We start from the raw sequence: 20,702 nt of genomic DNA on the forward strand, positions 1-20,702 counted from the left end.
TTTGTGAAGAAGAAAATGTTCACCATGTGTAAAACACACACACACACACACACACACACACACACACACACACAGACACACACTGGTGTGCTGTCCAGCTATATAGCCTCTTCTGTATCTGATACCATTTTAATCTGATTTTAGACTCATTGTGACACAAAAGAGGAAGTGGACCGAGACCCAAAAAATGTCTCCAAGACACTTCCAGTGACACGCTGAGAGAGGAACATCCTCACTGTCATCTGGTCTTAAGTGATGAACTGACAGTTTTATACCCCTTCAAATCAAAAACTAATATATTTGCTCTTCAGATTATAATCTCCTGTTGAACGCTCCTCTGAAGCCGAGGCCGCTTCCTTCAGTTGCATCAAAGCACTGTGACATGGTTGTCCAATTCAAATGTATTTGTCCATCGCAAAGCAACCTATTCCACGATTTATTGTGTGCCAGTGACAAATAGGTTTTTTAAAAAAGATGACAGCAAATGACACACTTTTAAAGGTTAAGGACATCAAATGATGGCTCGTAACATTCAAGCCATTGTTAAAAAAAAAAAAAAGAATTCACACAATGCTGAGCAGTCTTCCAACAGCGGAAGTTACACACAGGAACTTTAAGTTTTTAACATAAATTCACCTGTGACACACTACTCCGCATGCCACTGGTCAAGTTTTACCTAAACACTTAAAGGTGGGGTGGGAGATTATTTTCTGGTGCATTTTTTTACTCTATTGCTTAAAATCGAAAATCTAGATTTTCCATTCTATCTATCGCCCATTTTTCCTTTCACCCCAACCGGTCGAGGCAGATGGCTGCACATCTTTGAGTCTGGTTCTGTCAGAGATTTCTTCTTCTGTTAAACGGGAGTGTTTTCTCTCCACTGATGCCTAGTGTTTGCTCACTGTGTGAATGGTTGGGTTTCTCTGCTCTCCATGTTGTTGTCTATGTACAATGCCTTGAGATAATGTATGTTATGATTTGGCGCTGGACAAATAAAATTGAATTGAACCTTTAACTTCAGCTTGAAGCTTTATAAAAAAAATTAGATCAAATCAAAGAAATGACTTAGACAAGTTTTGCTTCTGTGTTCCCTCGTGGGCAATGAACAAAGTTTTGCTCGGGGTTAATGAGCAACAAAATAAGCCTCAAAACATTTGCATATAAACTAGAAAACAGCCGCTGCCATTGTAAACAACAGCTGACATATACGTAACTTGGCTTCACTCAAAAGAAATCCTCCTGAACTACAAGTGCAAATTCAATAAAATAAATTCGACACCTCCAGAAAATATGGGAAACCTGTCTGAAATTTTTAAAATAAAACATATTTAACAGCTTCTGCAGATTAAAGTGTCAAGTATTTAGTGTGACCTGCTCTGGCATGAACCTGGAGTGGAAGTGTTGACAAATATCTGCGGTGAAAAAGGTCTATTACACCATCTTTACTCAAGACATGCTTGAATATCACACATATTTGATGAGTTCAAATATTTAAATCAACATTCAGTCGCTTCGACAAAGCTTTTTTTGCACAGTTTCACCCAAAACTGTTCAGCCCTTGAACTGTCTCTGTTCCCACACAACAAAACATGCATTCTCCATGATGTTTATGAGGTATCTGTATGTGCCCGATTATGTTTGTTGTTGACACATCCACCAACAGTGACGTAGTTTGGTATGTGGCCACATCTGCCGAGCAGCGCACCACACTACAAGACCAATTGTCGGAAGATTTGTTGCAAAATAGTTAAGGTTATCAGTCATGTGGACGCCGCGGCGTGTTTGTTAACACCAAGTAGACCACCACAGTTTGGAGAGACCATGATCTTTTCTAAACCGAACCACAGGTTCCTCACTGTGGCTTTAAAACCTCACCACGTTCAGAACCAGGAAATGGCCATTGTCACCCTTTTTTGTACCAAAAAAGGCAGTTAAATCACTATCGCGCTGATTTATGCATGTGTAAACATGTAAATAAAAACATAATTTTAGTTCGTAAAATGCGTTCCTCTAATTGAAAACACAGTTTAGCTGTGTGGGAAAGTTATTTTTAAGGGAAATAAGATTGTCTGGATTGGTTCACGGCTTCGGAGCGTGGTCGTAGTTTGTTATTAGTGTTGTTGTTGTTGTTTACTGCTGCATAAAGAGAAACTACAGATGGTAAGTAAGGTTTCCAAACAAATACTGAAAGCCTGAATGTGTGCGAGACATGAGGTTGAAACAGACGATGATTTCTGGTGAAGGCGGTTCCTTCAGCTGCAGTTCTTTGAAAGGTTTCCTGTGTTAAAACACACACTGATCAGAGACGGGGCCACAAAATAAAACCCCCGCTCTGTCTTCTGTTCACTGTTTATGAAATTCCCTTGAATGAAATACGGGCGAAGACGGACGGCAATAACTTACATTAGAAAAAATAAAACGCTTCACAGCTTTATAAATAATGGAAACAGCTGAATATAATAATGTATAAATCTGTCCAGATGGTTCATAACAATTACAAAATGTGTGTAAAACAAGAATGTTCTCAGGCCAAACCATGTGTGGGGATGAAATGATGAAACATGGTTTGGTTAGAAATTAATTAAAGCATCATATTTTTGCTGCCACTGATATCAACATCGCTGCTGTGACGAATGACAGTTCACATCCACCATATCATACGAGTGATAGATTTCGGGGATTAGCAGTTAATCTTAGACAACGTCGTGTGGTTTGTGACTCAATCTCCTCCCGGCTCTTTGGCGTGGTGCGAGCGTTGTTAATCAAACACACCCTGAGCCTTGTTTGGCTTTCTCCGGGGCGGCCGCGTCCCTGCCAGACACTCAGCGACCTTTACAGAAACATAAAACTTTATTTCGAGTGGAGAAAACTGACATTTCAGTCATATATTATGCAACAGCGACCGTGCGTTCTGGGATGTCAGACTCAGGCTTCCAGCAGATACGTATGAGTACGAGTATGATAGCTCGTCCATGCGCGCGGCTGGTTTCTGTTTCCCTCGTGGCTGCGATCTATAAAGTGGCGTTTGCTGAGAAACTCCGTGTGTCGCATGCACGATTGAAAAATGATGTGAAATTTAATGTCATTTCCTGAAGCTGCTTATAAAAACCACAATAAAACACCAAACATGTAGTTCTGTTTAACCAGTGATTCATTCCCATCGCGGTCGCTGTTGTTTCACAGCGTAAAAATATGACAAGACTCTCTGTGTGTGTGTGTGTACTTGTATTTGTCAACTTTTTAGGACCTTTTTCTGGCATCATTTCAGGACCAGTAGTCCTCACGGAGCCCAAAACCTGGTCCTAATAAGGAAGAACCTCATTTCTGAGGAACTGGTAAAGTTTAGATGTGAATTATGGGACAGGTTAAAGGTTAGGGATACTTTGTTCAGGCTGTCCAAATAAATAGAAAATTATTGCAATACAAACCTGTGTGTGTGTGTGTGTGTGTGTGTGTGTGTGTGTGTGTGTGTGTCCTCTTCATTTATATCTTTGTGAGGTCCAAGAAAGTATATAAACTATCTTTGTGAGGATATTTTGACTGTGTGGGGAGACTTTGTCTGGGCCCTATAACTTTAAAGGGCTTTTTCAGGGTTAAGACCTTTAGGGTTAGGTTAAGGCCCTTAGTTGCGATGGTTAAGGTTAGGGTAAGGGCCTAGGGAATGCATTATGTCTAGGATGTGTCCTCAGTAAGATATAAAAACAAGTTTGTGTGTGGGTTTGTCTAAGTTGTGCATTGTCTGTTTGTGGTCAGAGACCAAATCAAGGGAATCTAATCTTGGCTGCCAAAACACAAGAGGGATCCTGACAACAAATTATCCCCACAAACACACACAAACAAACTCGTTCATGTAGACACACACACACACACACACACACACACACACACACACACACACACACACACACACTCACAAGCAGCAGCTGAGCTTCCTTCTTTTATTTCCATTTCTTTCCTTAGCGATTTTCTCCTTGTTTTTCCTTCACATTTTTGCTCAGAAAATTGCAACACTTATTTTTTTTGGAAAACTTAAACTCAATTTCCGTCAGTTTACCTTACGGTAACAGTTAAAACCTGGCACAACGTCCGCAAGAACAAAGGACTGGAGTCAAATCAGTGAGTGTTTCAAGCCCAAATCCCCCCAAAATACAAGGACCCAGTGATCCATGTGTCATTCATTAAGACATTAAAGTGTAAGGCTAATCACTGTGCAACACTTTATATTGGTATGATAATACGTTCTGTTGCCCGTGAGTCTTATTTATGAATCTAACCTGGCAGCTAACTCTGGTCCAAAGCATCTTTTGTCTTTTTATGATTAAAAGGACCTGTGTGAAGCAGTTATTGGCATCTACTGTCGGGGTGAAGTTGCATATAGCGAGCAACTGAATATCTTTTACAAGAGACAGCAGGGGACACACTTGGACACGGCAACAAAGAGCCTGATAATTTAGTTTAAAAGAAACACAGGCACAACTTCTATTTATATGTTTGCACAAAATATTTAAATCCCAGCCACAAATGTCTGTCTGTTTTGAAAAGCTCTTTGGGAGCAGGCTGTTTTTGTTTAAAAAAAAAAAATGCCATTTTTTTTCAAATGAAAATAAAGCAGTATGGATGCAGACTGGAGTATTTCACTGGCAGCAGTGTTCACAGTGGAGGAATTCAGCTGTAAATATCAGTGTCCTTAAATAAACCACATACATGTAAAAAGTAATGTATTTAATTAGAGCGCAGTTCGATGTGTGTCCAAAAAGAAGAAAGTTAAACACATGTACACTTACAGGAACACAACCTGCACACACACACACACACACACACACACACTGTCCCTGCGGTCCAACACAGAACCACACACTTGATGCAGTCCAGACCATAGAGACCTGAGAAGCCAACACACACACACACACACATACACACAGGTGATGGTTTTGGTTGTGGTCCCAGCGAAAACGACACTAATTTAAAGTTAAGGAGCTTTGGTGAGCCGAGTTCAAATTCCACAAACCTCCAAATGCAGGAGCTGAAAAGCTAATGAACTCAGGTAAAATGACACAGCTCAGCACTAATTCCATTGTAAGGATAACTCGAGTGCTAATTGCTAATCTGATCAAACTGACTGGTTCTGTTGTCATGTTACCGACACACACACACACACACACACACACATGCACGCATGCCAGAAACCTCACTACATAAGTGGTACCCGCAAAACACTTTCTTGGCAGCCGTGAGTGTGTACCTGAGTGTGTGTGTTTGTGTGTGTGTGTGTGTATGTGTTGCCCCCTCCATGCCTGTTTGCTTTTCTCTCAATGGTCTCCTTTGAAGGAGAGGAGGAGAGGAAGCGAGCAAGTGAAGGAGGAATAAAAAGAGAGGAGAGGAGAACTCTGGGAATTCAGTGCAACAAGATAAATAACCTCGAGTTGGCGTCACACGGCCGCCGCCGCCACTCTCTCTCTCTCTCTCTCTCTCTCCCCCCCCCCCCTCCACACACACACACACACACACACACACACACACACACACACACACACAGATTACAGAGTAAATACGTGTCGTCTTATAAATCAGCTATTGTTTGTGACGCAGAAGAAACACATGCGCTAAGAGAAAGAGAGACTTGTTGACTTTGGAGAAAGTTAACTGGTGGAGCCGATCGCTCATGTTGGCTCTCTCTCCCTCTCTCTCTCTCACACACACACACACACACACACACACATACAAACACACAGCATCATCTATCGGTTGCCTTAAAATAAGGTCATAATAAGCCACTTGCATGTGTGACCTTGCGTAATGTTTTGATGTTTTCCTGTTATCGTATATTTCCGTGGATCCACTAATCGGTTAGAACAGAGATGTAAAAACACACACACCGGTTTGCAAAGCTATCCATTCAAGGACCGAACATTGATGACTATTAATTTGGACGGCTAGAGCAAAGCACATTATCCCTAACCTCAATTTAAATCTTAGTCCTAAACTTCCTAGTTTGTGCCCTCATTTGGACCAGGGTTTGGTCCCCATGAGAACTACCGGTCCTGACAAGGTGAGTGTTCGGGAAAATAATGAGAATAATGGTCCTAAAGAGGTAGAAAATACAAGTCCATACAACCTAATCCTAAACCCAGGTCTTAACCCCCTTAAAACCCCTTTAAAGTTGTAAGGACCAGCGAAAATGTCCTCACACCATATGGTTTATACAAATTCTGGTCCTTGCAAAGCGACAAATTCAAGAACACATACACACACACACACACACACACGTGCGCGCACAGGTCCAGAAATCCATTAGCTACAGCTCTGAACGCAGATCTGTATATGTTGTTCCACTTTATTATCGTTTGGACAGACTGCCAACTTGTCCCTTTGTGCGTATGGTTTCCATACAAGCACATGATGTGCTCCGCATGCACAGTTATACTGTATACACTTAATTAAATAATGGAATCACACACACACGCACAGAGGGATCATTGTTGCAATGGCATTTCCTTAACCGACAGGAATTTATTCATCAGATGCATGTAGTAAATTTCCTCCATCATGTGGGCTCTGTGTGTGTGTGTGTGCTTGTATACAGTATGCTGGTGTGTGTAATCTGATTATTCGGGGGTGTATCCTCCACAGGCCCTCATAGTCCTGCTGCCTTTAAAGGAGTGATTAGAACGAGCTGATCTGGGACCGGAAATCAAACACAATACAACACAGTGAGCCTGACAACATTAATTATAGTTTACTTTTCTCCAGCGGTTTGAACTAAGCTGCATAATCTGATTTAATACGTCGCCAGTGTGCATTCCAACCTATATCCTATTATTTTCCTTTTAAACTTTTTTTTTTTTAAACCTTTGTTCATGTTGCAGTCAGTAGCAGCTGGTGCATTTCTGTGTGTTCTTGTATTGGTTCTTTGTGAGGACCAAAACATTTGGGGTAAGTAAAATTTGTTCTTGAGGGTTAAGACTAGACTATGGGTTACCCAACTAACAATTTTTGGTTCCCAGAACGTTCTGGGAACGTTCCCTGAAGGTTCCCCCCTAGGTTCTCTTGTGGTTGCCACGGAAAGTTTTCCTAACGTTCCCCTAACTTGAGTTTTTGGTTGCACATTTTGTCACAACCTTTTTAAAACCTTTAGATAACGTTCCCCTGACATTACTTTTCTACAACCTTTAGAGAACGTTCTCTAAAGGTTCCCAGAACTTTCCCATGACATTACTTTTCTACGACCTTTAGAGAACGTTCTCTAAAGGTTCCCAGAACTTTCCCGACATTACTTTTCTACAACCTTTAGAGAACGTTCTCTAAAGGTTCCCAGGACTTTCCCCTGACATTACTTTTCTACAACCTTTAGAGAGCGTTCTCTAAAGGTTCCCAGAACTTTCCCCTAACATTACTTTTCTACAGGTTTCTAAAGGGTTATGGTTCAAAAATCTACTAAATCAAAATCGAGCACACGAGGAGCATGTGGTGAAGGATCTCACCACATGCTCCTAATGTTTGCTCATCCGCTGCTTCTCAATAAATGGGATGTCTTGCTCTTTTGCCCCCTGCTGTGTGGCTGTGTGTATTGCTACAGTATTTGCGGTGCATTAGTGTCTTGAAGAGAAGCAAATGTGCACACACGACTTTACAAGAGTCAGTGGGCAAAGAGCCAAACGTCGGAAATACATCACCATATAGAACTGTAAAACCCCCCACTGGTATCGATGGGAAAGCAACATGGAAAGTCGACTTCACAGTTATTATTTGGCTGCTGAAATGCGACTTGTCTGTTTCTGTCTGAGAGACAGTGTCTCATCCTGGACTTCAATTGTAATGCAAACCCTTAAGAGAGGAAGTGCCGGGGGGTTTCATTCACAAATGGACCTCAAGGATTAGACTGATAACCCTGTTGCGATAGATATAATTAAAGTATGGGAAGAGGTGCACAAGAGTCGTGGATTAAAGGCTTCTTTTATCACCTAAATCACCTCTGACACAAAGGATGAGCTCATACCTATGACTCTGGATAACAAGGTCCTGAGAGTGTGGCACCAGAAAGACATCCGCCGCCTGGAGGCCTGTTGATAACCGTGTCTTTTAAATAAATGAAAATGAAAAGTATTGTCTTTCCACAAAGAACACTTTATGTCAGCTACAGTTAAGATTATTTCATTTCCTCTTGTGTAGTGGTTAGTACTATGAATTGTGTCCACAGCAACTCTGGTTTGAATCTGGGTCATGGCATATTTGGCACTGTCTAGCTCAGTTGGTAGAGCCGGCGCTGCAGGGCCCTTGGCCAATGCGGTTCGATTGAACCCTGTGGTACTTTCACTCGTAAGATTTCCCCACTGTGGGACTAATACAGAACTGTCTTATTTTATCTTAAGACTACCCTGGGACCTGCAGTGCTTTTTACAGTTAAAGAAGTGAAGAAGCCTCTTGAGTGAGAGGTGAAACCTCTTCAACTTACTTTAGCAATTTGCCAGATGCCTGCAGCTAAATTACAATGACCCGGATGACTGAGAATCTTCACAGACAGAGCAACTGAAGCAAAGTTATGGTACATAATGCAAAAAAGGCCCATCAGCTACAGTTAATGCTAGATACTAGCAGGGGTTCCTTGTTTGACATCAAATTCAAGCCCATGGCGTCCACTTTTATTTAATTGCAGCACCCTCTTCATCTGAACAAATGATTGTTCTTTGGGATCTTGGTCAAAGTCAGTCTTTGTGACTTTCTTTGGTGGGACAGAGATCTTGGAATTTGTATTTCCCAGGCATCACGTCATCAATGTTCTGCATGGAATCGCACGTCAACGGCGGAGAGACAGTGGACAATTTTCAAAAACTTAGAGACTTAGAGCTACCTTCTTGACTTCTTTGCTAGCGCTCTGTCCAAATATTATTTTTATTAAATACATTTTAAAAAATGTATGGTAATAAAACATCATATATTGTTTGTGTCCACCTTTGTCCACCGCAAAACACCTTAACATCATGCTGCACTTGATAATTACTTCAAACTGTCTGGTGTGCTTCTAGCCTGCATTTTGAACTACCACGTGTAACTGTACCGAAGTACTTACTTGAAATGAGTATGAAAAATATTGTGTTAATTTCACTACAAACAAGACTAAATGACTGTATGAATGACTGACTCCGTAGCTGACTTTTCCGGTTGTACTTGGTATAAAAAAGTTTGGAAAACACTGATTTAGAGGAGATTTTTAAAAAAGGAAATGCAAAAATGTTCCCACTAATTAGGTTTCCTTTGTTTTACACGTTGTGCCCTTTTATTGAAACCTTTGTTTCCTGCTTTAATGTGAAACCTCCACATATATTTTTTTTTCTTCTCCTTTTTCACCCCAGTCACAGCCACACAACACAAATGGATGTTTTCACTCACCGCTCCTCTGTGGTCTTTGTGCTCATAACGTCATCGAGAGCGTTCAAGTTTACAGTCTGTGGTCATAATGGCCAACAGCATGAAACGCCACACATTGTCCTGTGAGCTGCGCAGTTGATTTCATTTACTCCACTGCCAAACAAACGCTTCCCACAACCAAAGCAGAATGTAAACAACAACCCTGCTGCGGTTTCCCATGTTACAGCCGAAAAAAAAACGTCTGTGCCAGAAAAAAAAAACGAGGCGCTGCGCTTTGGAACCATGGCACGGGGTCAAAATTGACCTTTGACACACACACAGAGCACATTTACCAGTGATGATTCCCAGGTCAGTGTCCACAGGCCGATCTGAACTTTTGACACTGAACAATCAGGGAGTTTAATTAAAGCTGTAGGGACAAAAAAAATAATAATGGCCTCCTGTCTATGATATCTGCTTCTTTAATCTTCTCCCAGCGTGACAGCTTTCCAACATGGATGACTTATTAAATCTCGCCTGGTGCCCAGCAACAGAGCTCGAGAAGAAGTGATGTGGTAAGCATGGTGGGAAACATAGATCAATTCACTGATGAAATGAGCTTGTGTATTTTGGAGGAAATAAAGCAATAAAAAGGAGCTCTCACAGGACTCTCACATTTCAAAGACACATTTCAAACGTGTGTTTGACTGGAATCACTACTGTTTTGCAGCAAATGTGCACAATACTTCAATTTAATCAGTGTTGTTAAGTAGCCTAGTTGATTATATTCAGTATTCACGTGTTTGTGACGCTCTCAAGACCGAATGCCAAAAAAGATGGAGTTGAATTTTAATATTTTTTAATCACCATCTTTTTCCGTTATCACACTAAATACTAGAAAATATTGCAGTAACATTTTTAGTCCATATCGTGTCTATCCATTATGTGTTTCATTTCCAACTTTCGTCTATAATTATTGAGAGTTTTTTTCCGGATTTTTAAGTACAATTCACAGTAACGAATGAAGAACACCGATGTAAACAAACACACACGTTTGTGCAGCTGTGTTCGTGAGGACACCGTTTCTCTCGCACCTTAACCATCACAGCTAAATGCCGAAGTCTAAATGTCGCATAAGGGCACGTTTAGTTCTAAAATTTTAACATTTTGGTTTATCGTAAAAAAAGTATTACATTTCAGTTCCAATTTTCCAAAACAAATTAGTTTAAATGTCATTTTATTTGATTCCATATTTTTTAGAAAAACAACTCACCATGGGCTATGGTCAGGGTGAGCATTGGAAACAAGTACTGTATGGGAGGAAATGTGGTCGACCCCCATGGAACCACATGGTTCTTGGGACCAGGAGGGGCAGAGATGCAACAGGATGAACCATGTTTTTCCTCCCTACAGTGAAAATAGACAGGTTCCACCTCTCAATCTTGATCCTAAAACCAAGATTTAACTCATTAACACCCCTTTTAAGGTGTGACTGTACGTGAGGACCTGCCAAAATGTCCCCGCTTTCAGAAAATATTCTCGCTTTCCTCGGTTTACTAGTTTTCTGGTCCTCATAAAATTCAACACACACAAATATCTTCCACCACAGGTCCATCCATTCATACATGTACAGGTACAGTATGTGCTTCATTTCCTAATTCCTTTTCATTTATTATCTTATTGTATTTGTTGCTTTATTACTTTTCCTTATGGAAAAAATACTTTCTGTAACGTTTCTTCTTCCTTTCACGTGTTTTGACTCTGATCTTCTTACATTTAAGCTACTTCATATTATGTCATCTGTCTCCTTTTTCCTTGCTCTTTGTTTGCACTCGGTAAACTTTGTTCCGTCTGCGTCGTGATACAGATCGGATCGCTCGAGCGTTTGCAGGACAGGCAGCAGACAGATGAAAGCAGATCAATAGGAGATAAAAGAAAACAAACAATAAAAAGTCTGAATTGCTCTTTTACTCTTTCAACTGTGGAATCCCTGGTTTGGAGGAAGTGGAGCAAAACGAGGAGGTATGACGCAGATCTATCTCTTGATATAATTTGTATAATTTCCTTTTCTTCTCACTCTTTCAGTACCTCTTCAAATCATTCTCTTTAATGTTTTTTTTTTTTCCATTTTTGTAATGTTAAAACAAGGACGTACCCATCTTTGTATTTCCATCTTTTCCACACATGACTTCTTGAATTGCACCACAATATAAACCACTGTAAAAAATGAGATAATTTGTTTCATCCCTAACCGTCCTTATTCATATTTCCATCTGGCTCCTGTCTTTCAGTTTTCACCTCTCTATTTCAGCTCATGTGTTGTTTTATTTTGTCATATACAAATCCCGATTCTTCGTATTTCAATGTCATCCATGTCTTTGTTGCACTTTTCATCTCTTCTATCTCTCCCTCTGCGTCAATCTCTCCCCCCTCCCACACCCTGACCACATCCATATGTTAATCATAAACTCTCCTCTCTCCAGCTCCACCACATCTGTGAGGAAATCCTCTGGCACTACATCTATGTCTGTGTGATAAAGATTATTACAGATGTTCAGCGCTCCACTCTCTTCTTCCTCTGGGATTCTTTTTTCATGCCACTTTCTTACTACAGCTTTTGTGGGACTAAAATATGTGGCCTGACCTTCCTGCAACTATTGTACGGATTGTGTGTTTGTCCGCCCACAACCACTGCGGCCTTTAATGAGCCCGAACACGATTAAAATCTTTGTGAAGATAAAAAAAAAAAAAAATTGAACAGGACCTGATTGCGCTTGAGGGAATTAAGAGAAATTACAGGCCAGATTTGATTACAAACTAAGAACCAAAGTTATATCCCACAATATTTTTCTGATCCTACAAATACAAAGATTCGACCCAACATGGATTCATTACAGATATTAATAACTGATCATTTTGGTTGGTTGTGAAACCCAGTTTTCACAGAACCAATGCTGCAAACGGTCCAATATTTGGATCCATTTAACCTGGTGAATCATGGAAAACATGAATGTAAACATTCACATTTTGACCCCAAAGTTATATCAATGTACTTTTTACTTAATATGTCCACACAGTGCAACTCTTCAGTACAGTTACAGGTGATAGTTCAAAATACAGGCTAGAAGCACACCAGACAGTTTGAAGTAATTATCAAGTCGTCCAGCAGAAGTGCAGCTTGATGTTAAACGAACAATCTAAACTGGGCAATAACGAGAACAGAGCATCTGAAAAACGTGAAGTATTTCTGGTTCTTCACCAAGTCATGAACAAATTTAGCGACTCAGCTGTTAAGTTGTAAAATTTCACAGTAAAGCACGATCGTCATGGTTAAGTCTCACGTAATCCACGATTGTCTTGTCTTGTGAGGTCTGTGCAGATGATACAGGAAATGGCACATATTTAGCAGATTGATCTGAGGATTTTAGGAACAGATATCAGATCTTTCAAAGGTCCATAATGAATCTGGAAGCTATTTATCTTAATCTAAACCCGTATCAATACATTTTTATGGAACATCTTAAAGCTTCTGAAGGCAGGATAGGAATTAAAAGAGTTGAAAAGACATTCAAATACTAACATTTTTGGATCTGGCCTCCTCTTATCAGATGAGCAGAGACGTTCTCTTTCATAAACCAAAGATGACCTGACCTGAAACTCTCTACCAGTGCTGACACATGTAAATGTTTATATTTATCATGCATCATTAATATTCTGAATCCCCTTTGGACTCTTTTTTTTGGAGCCCTTTTATTGACCTGTGGATGAACCAGGGGTTTTTATTACACGTTGAATGTCCTAAAATTAGAATTTAGTATAAGTTAGATAACAAAAATAAAGGGATTAAAATAAGAGAGTATGCAGGTAAAGTTGCCTTTGCTGTGGCTCCATCCTCATTATGAAATAAAATGACTAAATCCCACCCACCCATGCCTTCCGCTCTCTCTCTCTCTCCCTCTCTCTTTCTGTCTCTCTCTCTCTCACACACACACACACACACAGTGTGTCAGTCAGCTATATGAAAGACAGCCATTCATCGATAAGACAGACAGTCACATAAACAGACTGTCTGAGGGAAAACAAACCAGACCACCGTCACCTGTGAGCTCCATTCAGAATCAAGAGGGGTCTCAGTGTGTAGTGTGTGTGTGTGTGAGAGAGAGGGAGAGAAAGCACTGATGGGTGTAAATGTATGTTCTTCTGGGGTGAAACATCTCCTTGGGGAAGGAAGGATTGAGAGAGAGAAAGAGGGTAGAAGAGTCTCTCGGCTCTCATCGGACCTTTAATCTGATACACAAACAACCTCACAGGCACCTAAGAGCCTGCCATTCATGCATGATCACACTCAGTGTGTGTGTGTGTGTGTGTTCATGTGCAAACTGACCAACACTCAACCGAGACACAAACACATGTGCACATTGTTACACGTGTACGTAAATATTCACAATCTAAATTTAAAAAAATACCAAATTATAATTGATAAATCCTCCATGAGGGCAGTGTTATTGTAAAGTCTCTCTCTCTCTCACACACACACACACACACTGCATTTCACATCAGGTCTGGGTCAGAATTCTGTGCATCCGTTTTGCTTTAAGGCCTCAAGGGAACATGCAGACATAATCTGCTAAATGCCTCCACTCGCTCACACATGCACGACCACATATGTAACCTCGTCTGCTAAACATTACATTCCCACACGACGGAGGCGCGCTCTCGACTGCATTTCATGTTTGAATGTATTTTCTGCAGCAGAACTACATCACACATGTATGTGACTTTGTGCAGATGTGGCACTGTTGGGTGTTTTGGTGGAAATATGGGTGACAATAACCATTTCCTATAGTTACGAATGTGGTTTGGTTAAAACCCGGAGTGCGTAATAGTTCCTCGAAATAGCAGTGTTTAGATCGCCCATGCTGCACAGAGGAAGTGATCTGTTTTACGTCAAAACAGACAGACAAAGGCAACGGCGAGACTGAGACTCCGAGACTCGAGACTGCTGTGAGCAGGTTGGATTATGACTGAAAAGACAAATAATCGCCCCCAAAACATTTCAGAGATTAATTCCACTGTTCTGCTAGTAGTTTGAGAAGATAAACATGTCTTGTCCCCGCCCACCTCTGAGCTGCTGGTGTGTACACACAAATGCTCCCTCAGTAAGGGATATGAGCTCTGCTTTTAACACAATCTTCATGCACAAAACAGTCAAACTTTCCCTCTCTCACTTGCTCCTGGATTAAAGATTTCCTGCCATAACCATTTTTAACTCTTCCATGACTCCACCCCCTCCACCACTTCTGGAATTTTTTTGATATCATTTTGGTCCGAGTGATGACCGCTAAGTTGCACTGCACTTTAAAAAAAGAAAAAACTCTTCTTTTGTTCTGAGGCTTTTATTTTGAAATCTTATTCTGACGTTAGGAACCATTTCCCTTTCCTCATTTTTCGCTCGTCAGCAGAAGTCATCGCTGATGCGAGTATAGTGATTGATTCTGTGTTAATGCAGTGAAATCCTTTGGTTAATATTTACCTTTTATTATTTATCTGTAGTTATTAAAGTGCCTTTGCAGTTTTTTGTATCTCAGAAACTGAACGAATATGCACCGTCGTGACATTCTATTACTGCCAGTAAAGTCTGAGTCGCAAACTGATGATCATGTGTGTTCTCTGACCGGAGCCATGTAGTGGTCAGTTACTCCATATACCAGAATCAGAGGTTGGACACTATATCATGACGATAATTTAACTCTATTAGCTGATAGTTTTGCTTGACAGAGCTCATTTTCAGACAAAAGAACGCAACAGCATACAAATAATGTTTCACAAATAAGTTACACCCCGCAGCTTTAAGGCACCTTGTTAAGGGTAAAAGAAAACACTATCTCACAGCTTTAAAGATTCAACCCATTCAACACATGCGTAAAATTCATAAAAAAATAATAAAAGCATAAAACTATAAAAACACCAAACATCTACAAGAACCAGTGCCATGTTTGAACATACAGCACGGATAAAATGTCAATGTCTTGTTTTGTCTTAGTTTTAGTGATTTCTTTGTGAAATGGAGCAAATTTAAGAAGCTGAAAAATTAGAGAAACTGGTCTTAGCTATTGAGAAAACACCCACACCAATTAATCGATTATAAAAATAGTCGTCGATTAATTGAGTAATCAATTAATAATCAAATAATTGTTGCCTTTGTTGCTTTACTGGCCACCACTGATAATTCTAGGTTAGAATTGGACCTCAAATACTTATGCACATCCGTATTGGTGGCATGTTAAAAAACAAACACACGTTCATCACGACACATAATTGGAGAACGCAGTTCACTTGCGAGGGAAGACAGGGTTGATATATGAGCGTCCACACGTCTACACATGCCATCTCCAATGTGTACACAAAATGGAATGAAATATAATTACACAGATTAATACATGAGCAGTTGTGAATGTGCAAACATACTTATGGCCAAATGAAACACACACACACACACACATACAGTACACAGGGAGTGAGAGGCTCGGCTGTTAATGGTGGTGGTCCTGCGCTCCACAGTGGGATCTGTGTTTAGCCCTGTTTAGAGCTCCATTTGGGGCCAGATAAATCAAGCTGCTGTCTACCAGAAGCCTCCATTAGGGGCCCCACGAGGCCCCTGGACGGCCTGTCAGTCACCCCGTCAGTCAGCGAGCCGCCCCCTTCCAGCGTTTGAACTCGTAATTACAAGGAGACTCGACTTGGCTCGGTGCGGCCGGGCTCCGGAGCCCCCCGCCACCCGCCACCCACCACCCACACGGCAGCGTTTGCTAGCCCAGCGCTAATGCTAATACTAACAAACGATGGACATTTCACCTCCAGAGGAAACAGTGCCGGGGAAAATATTTATGGAAACTGAAAAGCCTCCCCTCCCTTTTTTTTTCTGCCCCCTTTGGCCTCTCTTCATCCATTTCCACTAACTCCTTCTAGAGCTTTTAGTTTTTATGTCTTTGAGTGACAGTCCAGGGTTTCCCCTCAAATTCGAGAGAGTTTAGCGCATTACTGAGTTGAGGAGCACTAGCGCCAGGATAACCTCTTGTCTGCCAAAGATTAATCAAACACCAGTTAGAGGGGAGAGGTGTAAAACACCAGGAGCCTGCGATGACTGATGGGTTTTTAAGGAGGGACAAGGGGGAGGAAGGTGGAGGAGAAGCGCCATCAGATCAGGGCTGGAGATGCAGAGAGCAGAGCTGGAGGTAAACACTGGTGTGTCCACATTCACACGTAACAAACAATCATTCATGAGTCAAACTGTATCCTGAAACTCATCCTTCATATTGGGCTGCTCAGACGGCTCTAACATGGGGTGTGTTTTGGAATCCAGCCACCGAGGATCGGCAGATGAAAAGTTTCCTGCGCTTAGGTGTACACACACACACACACACACACACACACACACACACACACACATATATAGAGTCAGACTTGACTCGCTGGCTCTCAGGAATTCATGAATAAAATATAGGCCCATAACGGCTGCATGAACAATGGAAATATTATCCCTTCGCTGCATAAATGCACAGCCGACCACAGAATATTCTCACAGGGAGCATGCTCCTCTTATCTCTGACGGCTCGTCGGCGATGGCCGGCCGCTGCGTGTGGAGACACACACACTGCTAACGAGGGGGGGGGGGGAATCCCCCTCCTCCTTTTCATCCAAGATTGATGCAGAAAATTTACCCGGCAGACATTCCTCCGGGCTGAAATGAAAGAGGTGCCTGGTTCGCCGGCATTCCTGATTGGCCACACATTCCTGTTCCGTGCTACCAACAGTGTGATTGCTGGAATGGAGCCACCACAACTTCATGAGGTAAATATCCACAAAGTTTCTTCTTTCTAAACAGTCACAGGGTGAAGGGTTTAGACCAGGGACTCGCTCGACTGTGTCCAGATCTGGTATGAACATCTGTCCTGCGAGAGCCGAGCGCAAAAGTTCTGCCTTGAGGTTGTCTCTTTAAGTTTGTCTCTTCGCACTAATAAAATGCATTTCAGATGTGTCTCTTGTGACCGATCAGGTCTCACTTCCCCCCACGCTGTATGCTAAATTACATTACAACGTAATTTATGTCCACAAAGACTAAATGATGTTTTAACCAGTCTGACTTTTTTCTGGAGCTCTAATGCTTTGAGTTTGAAAGAAAGAAAGTAGGAGGAGTGGGACAAGAGAAGTTCTGAACTTAATCCTACTGCCTTTCAAACATTAGATGGTTATTATTCTATTCATCTTAAAAAAAAGGATGTTGTTTGTATTTTGTTATTATGAATAAAATAATAACACAACACTAAAAGTTAAGACTGTACAGATGTGTCTGTTGTCAATGCGTGTGTCTCTCGTTCAGCCCGAGGACAGATTCGCGTCCACATTTTTGGATAGTTTCAGGAGTCCACGACCACTCCTGAATGTGGTGTGAGTGATCAGACCTGAAGACTCAGGACACTGTCGGTGCGTTCATACTTAAAACTGAAGATCAACACTTGAGATTAGCGCACTCAGACAGACAGACGGACAGACAGACGTTAATACCAGGTCATTGATTCAGATTTCTTGTACTGACTGGGAAAGAATAACAGTGGAAAATCACTGATGTGCTACTGAACAACAAATGGAAGTCGGCTTTTGAGGAGCTTGTTAGCAAGACAAATGAATCATGACGGACAAAAGATTTGTTTTAAATAGTGAAGGAACGTGGAAAGAAAATCTCATACACAAAAAAAGTGATAATAAATAATCAATAATCAAATGAAAGGAATCATTATCATTATCATCTGTAAACTGAGCAAGTGATGATTTCCTCAAGAAACAAACCAACACCAAACTGCTGAGCTGGCCTCGGCCTTGGCAGCACGCCTCCTCACACTGACATGAATTATTAATTTGACGTCTTCCGACCAGCCATCGATATGGCCTCCATTATGGCGAGTGTGTATACATTACAGAGTGTATAGTGTGTCAGAAAATTCCCGCATACAAGCCACTGGATGGCGGGAAGAGAGGAGGATAGAGGGAAAGAGAGGGAGTGAGAGAGAGAGGAGAGATGGGTGATGGACAGCAGTGACAGAAGAAAGCGTTTGCTTGTCATAAAAGCAGGGCTACAGACAGTGATGAATATCATATACTCATCACTCGTGTCAAAGGGGATGGAGCTTATCATCATAAAAAAAACACACACACAGGAAGTGACACATTACTTTTCTGAGTCTCTCTGATTGGCTGTAGATACTTAGTACCTTAGACATCTTCAAACCCTCTTAGAAACACAAGGCAACTCGTCTTTTTTCTACCATTAACTAGTAAAGTATTTGGCAGACGTGCATTTAAGGGAAAACTCCCTCTGACTGGAACTATTTACCCACTAACATAAACTCATCTTTTTAAGATCATCTCTAAATTCTATGCTGCTATTATTAATGACCACATCTTCTATATTATCAGTATCACAATCATTATGTCTGTTCATCCCCGTTTGCAGCTATAACAGCTTCCACACTTCTTAGAAGACTTCCCTCAAGTGTGTCTATGTGAATTTGTGACCATTCATTCTGTAGAGCACTGAAGACCTGGCTCACAATCTCTGTTCCAGTTCATCCCAAAGGTGCTCGATGGGGTAGAGGTAAGGGCTCTGTGCGGGGCCAGTCAAGTTCTTCTACACTAGGACACTGTCATGTCAGAGGTCGTACAGTAATACAGTACATTCTCTAAGCTTGATAAAGTCTGCAATGGATCATCTCTGAAGGGTTCCCACACATAAACTGTCAACTGCCAATCAAGCGCCAGTCATGTTTGTGATTCACAAAAAAAAAAAAACTTGGCAGCAAGTGCAAAAATAAGTCTGAAAGCCAAGTAGAGCAAACTAGGGATAAAGATAACCTGCAAATCTCAGGTTAAAAAAAGCACACAACCCAAAAGGTTGAAACTCAGAACCTTCTTGATGTGAGGGAACGCTGCCACAAAAAAAACTCAAAACGAGTTTTTACTCAGATTGTGGAGATTTCCTTGTCTTGCCTGCCTAAGGAAACACAGCAGATGAATTACGATCACGCTAAGTGTTGCTGATTAAGTTGTTAAGGCAGTTCACATTAAACAGAGCAGCCATATTAACATTTAAGGCAGACATGTTTAGATCTGCTTCCCAGATGGCTTATCCTGGCGCAAAAGAAGCCAAGCGGAGGTTAACACTGTTTATTTGGGTTAGAATGAAATTAAAAGCTTCGCCGGCCTCATTCATTTTCACTCATTACACTTTCTAAACTCAGAAAGCTAATGTGCATTAAATTAGTATACAGTTTGAGGGACTCCGATCACAGGGAGCCAAACGGTGACGTGCTGACAGCTTCAAGCTACAACAGCTAATGAAGAGATGATGTCACGCAGCCTTGCAACGCTAACGAGATGCTAATGGACAGTGGAGCTGATGACCGCCAGACTGGCTTCTAGAATAAACAGTGAGGGCAAAGAACCATCACTTTTTCTCTCTCACACTCACACACACACACACACACACACACACACACACAATATCACACCGACACATAATTCTGCCCTCCCGTACGTCAAAGTAAGACAAATGACAAGACAAAAGCTCAACAGCTGGTTTGTTTGAAACTCAGCAACACACATGCAAACTGTATATATACACACAATACACACAAGTTTGTTCAGTTATTCTTCTTAGGACGCCGCATTGACTTTCATTCATTTGGTTAGCCTGAATCAGTAGTTCTCAAAGAAATTAAATATTGAGCTCACGAAGTAACACCAGGAGGCAGATAAAGTGACTCTAATTATTGTTTTTTCATTTCATTTCATTTTCTACGGCACTCGATCACATACCCTAGTATATACAGTAGAAGTAGTATTTCTGATTGTTCTCCAAGTACCACCAGAGAAATCTTGCGTACCACTGGTGGTACATGTGCCACAGATTGAAAACCATGGGCCTAAACAAATTGTTGTCTCTAACCTTAACCTTAACTGGACCAAAATTCAAATCTTAGCCCTAAACTTAACTCATTAGGACCAAGTTTTGGTCTCCATGAGGGCCAGTGGTCCTGACACAGTTGGTGTTTATGCAAGATAAGGTCCTAAAGAGCTACAGTACACTCACACACTATGCATGTAAATCAGAAATATAAGAGTCCAAACATGGGCATGTGTGTATCAGTAACCGGGCTGTTGTGACTTCATACTGTGTGTGTGTGTGTGTGTGTGTGTGTGTGTGTGTGTGTGCACAACTGGGTGTGAGCTCACAGCTAATCATTAAACAAGAGGAAGTCCATAAATCAGCAGAATACACACTTTCACACTGTAAATCCGCT

At 41.2% G+C, this 20,702-nt stretch overlaps 1 protein-coding gene across 4 annotated transcripts in view; it reads right to left on the reverse strand.

Moving 5' to 3' along the window:
* The window catches only part of bbs9 (Bardet-Biedl syndrome 9), a 181,627-nt gene that overhangs the window by 86,423 nt on the left and 74,502 nt on the right, over window positions 1-20,702 (reverse strand). The window lies entirely within an intron of this gene.

Source organism: Solea solea, chromosome 13 (genome assembly GCF_958295425.1).
Source record: "Solea solea chromosome 13, fSolSol10.1, whole genome shotgun sequence".
Taxonomy (NCBI): Eukaryota; Metazoa; Chordata; class Actinopteri; order Pleuronectiformes; family Soleidae; genus Solea; species Solea solea.